Source organism: Gadus morhua, chromosome 15, assembly GCF_902167405.1.
Source record: "Gadus morhua chromosome 15, gadMor3.0, whole genome shotgun sequence".
NCBI lineage: Eukaryota > Metazoa > Chordata > Actinopteri > Gadiformes > Gadidae > Gadus > Gadus morhua.
This window is the reverse complement of record NC_044062.1, coordinates 23,131,214-23,136,151: the sequence shown is the minus strand read 5'-3', so window position 1 is coordinate 23,136,151 and position 4,938 is coordinate 23,131,214.

The following is a 4,938-nucleotide window of genomic DNA, read 5'->3' as shown; positions in this document are numbered from 1 at the left end:
AACCCTAATTACATGATGACATTACACATATTGAGCTGATCCTTTTGTCTAATGCAATAGTGCATTCAAACATGAGAGCACATCCCATCAAGTACATCAAATGTATCAACAAAAGAAAATTGTGTGCTACATTAAAGAAACAGGAAAGACTCCAGCTACAAAACAGGATCTTTATGATACTTTTAAACCCTTCGAAAAATGCCTCTGAATATCTATAGCCCATCTATAGCATCTCACTCAACCACATATCAGTCAAACCACAGGGTTGGGAATTACAATCCTATACTCTATGAAGGGTCTGTTTGACTTTGAACTGCGGCCTTCTATGTGCACTATAGTCTGCATGATAAAAACAAAAAATAGTTTAATCAATAACAGCGTTATGGTATTGATGTATCAGCCTATTTGACGACACATTTCTTAATTGTATATTTTTAATGTCGTATATTTATCCTGTATTTATTTCACCATATCCTGATCTCGCTGAATAGTGTTCTTAAATAGTTATCTTACCATATAATATAGTTATCTTACCATTTAATTAAATTACCATATGTTTATCTTACCTAATATTTACCTTATAGTATATCTATCTTATTACGCCTTAGTTAATTCTGATATCACACCCTTTATCTTTTTCTAATGACCTGATAAACGCTCTTTGTTTCCAACACAATGGTAAAACTGGCTGAATTGTGATGACACAATATCAGTGAACTTCTAAATATCTAAACTAAAAATGGTCATAATAATATTATGACATACAATATTATTGTTAATTAAAATCTCATAATGTCCCTGACATAGCTAGCTTGCATACTGAAACACACATTAATAATCCTAAAGCCAGCTGTATAAATGTTGCTTCTGTATGCATTTCTAAAAGTCATTCTGAACATTACAAACTTTTGACTATGTAATACAATATTATTAATGTCTTAAAGCATGGCCATGAAAACTTTGATTGAATCACTATTATTTTCAAAGGATAGACGTTATCATTGGGGCTGCAAACACATTTAATTGCAGTTAGTACAACTAAAGTTTTTATAAGTCATTGCTTGACTCATATGTTTTCGTGTTTCTCTGTATGTTATAGCTACCAGTCGGCAGCCAACACGTTGTCTCGGAGGCTAAACACAAGCAAGTAGCTGATGGCTAATTATAGCCAACGTCATATTTTACCTGTTGTAAGTTGTGGCGGCAAAAATCTATCTATCTATCCAACTAAGATAGTCTGGTGTCTCGAGCAAAATGAACAAGAACTGCACGTTTCATATAACCTTGTTTGTATGTAGGCTAAATGAATTTAGTTTAGTTTCTGACGTCGCCATCTCAGACACGGTCATTAACATAAACCGCTGCCCAGACAGACCGCCACCATTCCACTAGCACCTTGTCAACGCTTTCCCCTTCAGCAAGAACACTAAAGTGTTTTCTGTCTTACATTACCAAAGAGATAAAATGTTACAGATTACTACGATGCAATTCCACGTTTACCATGTACGTTCCTGGAATCCAAAGAGAGACACACATTTCTGAAAACAGGGAGGATCATTTTTTCTGGAAGAATAGGTAAATGAAAATGTCAACATTATGCCTTGTAGTATCCCTTACTAGCCTACATTAATTCATTGTGATTAGTTGCCGTTTTCTGCCAGTGCAAAGAACCACATGGGATTGTTTTCCTAACACTTACTGAATTCATTAGTGCTGTACAATGCATTAGCAGTGGTGTAGAGATATATCCCCTCCATCCTTCTTCTCTTTCTTCTCTTTCTTTCTTTCTTTCTTTCTTTCTTTCTTTCTTTCTTTCTTTCTTTCTTTCTTTCTCTCTCTCTCTCTCTCTCTCTCTCTCTCTCTCTCTCTCTCTCTCTCTCTCTCTCTCTCTCTCTCTCTCTCTCTCTCTCTCTCTCTCTCTCTCTCTCTCTCTCTCTCTCTCTCTCTCTCTCTCCTCCGTGTTCAGTGGATTGCTTAGTAACACTTCCAACACTGGATGAACAGAAGATGATCACAGAGATATAAATATGAATGGACTGCAGACACAGACCACATAACTAGATTGACTATGTACCCAGACTACAGACATAGCTATTAGACTACAGACTATTAAACCAAACTTTACACTATAAACTCAGACTATAGACTCAGAATACAGACCCGGACACAGGCCCAGACTACAGTCTGTAGATCCAGGAGTACAGACCCAAGTCAAGGCAAGGGAAGGCACATTTATTTGTATAGCGCATTTCATACACGTAGCCAATTCAATGTGCTTCAAACAAAAACAATGAAAAAAAAAAATTAACCATACACAATTTTAGCAAATAATAAAAGTAAAATGTAAAATGTATATAAATAGAACACCATCAACAAAGAGTCCATTTAAAAGTAAATACAAATAAAAAAGACGTATCAAGACAATGTGCATTAACGGATGAAAGCATCTGAAAAGAGTTGGATCTCTACCCTAGTTTTAAAAATGGCTACAGTGGGGGCGTTTTTGATGGTCACTGGCAGCTGGTTCCAGAGATGGACGCCATAGTGGCTAAACGGTGCATCCCCCTGCTTTATTCTGACAGTTGGTTTCAGTAGTAATTGCTTGTGCTGTGATCTAAGGGACCTGGTTTTAGGATATGGTTTAAACTTGTCATGTAATTAGTTTGGCCCAACCCCCTTCAAAGACAAGCAGAAGTGCTTTAAAACTAATTAATAAATTCTGTAGCTAATTGGGAGCCAGTGCAGGGACTTTAAGATTGGGGTGATGTGATCTCCTCTTTTTGTTTTAGTGAGGACCCTGGCTGCACTAGTCAGTATCATTTGAAAAGGTTTTCTGTTTTTGGGAAGTCTTGTGCAAAGCACATTGCAATAATCAATCCTACTAGTGATGAAAGCATGCATGATTTTTTCCAGATCCTCTTTTGACATATTAAGTTTGTTGATATTTTTAAGATGGAGGTATGCCGATTTTGTGACTGATTTAATGTGACTACTAAAATTCTGATCATTATCTATAAGGACGCCTAGGGTTTATACCAAATATTTTGCTATTAAGCCTTTCCTTTGAAGCAAGGCAGGAATCTTTCACCTTTCCCCCTTGTTTCCAAAAACGACAACCTCAGTTTTGTTTTTGTTGAGCTGTAGAAAGTTCTGTTACATCCATTTATCTATTTGTTCCACACAATTACAGGGGTATAGTCATTAGGCATTTGAAGTGGATAAATTTGAGTCTTTATAAGTTGACCAAGCGGCAGCATGTAGAGGTTGAATAATAGTAGACCCAAGATTGAGCCCTGGAGAACTCCACAGGTCAAAGATGTTGATGTTGAGGAGCAGTTTCCAACTGTAACAAATAATGTCCTGTCCAGTAGGTAGGATTTAAGCCACCTGATTACAACCCCAGTGAAGCCAACCCAGTGCTGAAGTCGCTGAAGTAATATGGTGTGGTCCAAAGTGTCAAAGGCTGCACTGAGGTCTAGTAATACTAAGATTGTTGCCTTGCCTGCCTCTGTATTTAGCCGAATATCCCTTATGACTTTGGCAAGAGCTGTTTCGGTACTGGCTACAGACCCAGACTGCAAACTGTAGATCCAGGACTATAGACCCAGGTCCCAGGCTATATATTGTAGATCCAGGACTATAGAACCAAGACTACAGACTGTAGATCCAGGACTATATAACCCAGGCTACAGACTGTAGATCCAGGACTATATAACCCAGGCTACAAACTGTAGATCCAGGACTATAGAACCAAGGCTACAGGGGATAGATCCAGGACTATAGAATCCAGACTACAGACTGTAGATCCAGGACTGCTGCGTTTTAATATCCATCCGTCTCGGAGGTCCGAGGACGTTGCCTAGCGACACGCACAAACACGCCCCTTTTCCTCGGACGGCAAACTCGCCATCTCGGTTGAACTCAGTGGTGACCGAGCAAAATTCCGAGACCGAATTCAAGATGGCTGCGCCCATTGTGACTTGAAGTATGAACTGTTTTCATTGTGCTTGGACCACTTTGGTGGTTTAAATGGCAATTTCAATCACTCGTATTACTGCAATACCTTACTTCGTCCGTATCTCTGCCTATGGCCTATAGCCTACTTATTTTGGAGCGCCTGGTCCTCTGCCAATGCTACCGCGACAACAGCTTTCCGGGTGGCATCCATGTTTTCCTCCAACGACCGAGCGAAATAATAAAACGCTTGAAGTGTGGGCGTGGCGTCAGATCCGAGATCCGAGTCGGTTCGCAGAGAATACTCGAACGCAGCATATGTATTACCCAGGCTACAGATTACTGACCCAGGTGACAGCAATCTCGAGAATATTGCTATTCTGTCCTCCAAACTAGCAAAATAATTGGATTACTATTGTCTACAATTCAGCCTATTTACCACAACCAGCAGTCAGAACCATTATGAAACTTATGGTGCATAACTGATACATGGTTTGAAGGTGACACTGCAATGCTGATGTTATGAATATAACGTGATAATAAATCTCTGATTGTATACACACCAGTCAGAACCCATTAAATAACCCCTGGCTTTCCAGTCACTCAGTTGTCTTCACCTCGTTGTAGCTACCTCCAAGATTCAAAGAAATTCCATGACCGACCCCTCTCCTGTCCAGATACCCACCTGTTACCCTCCCCTCTCATTTCCAGACACCCCCCTGTTAGCACCCACCCCTCTCCTGTCCAGATACCCCCTGCTACCCACCCCTCTCATGTCTGACTACCAGCCCATTGCCGAGCCTGTCTGCCCTCCCCTTCGTCTTGCCATATCTTTTGTTTCTTCTGTTAATGCCTTATGTATTTTCATTCTGTGTCCATGTTCTCCTTGTTGTCGTTTGGGTCCACTCACCCCCAGAAACGTAACAATCATTTAACATAAACTGAAAACAGCAGCCAGGTCGTTTAATCCATAGCAATATTATT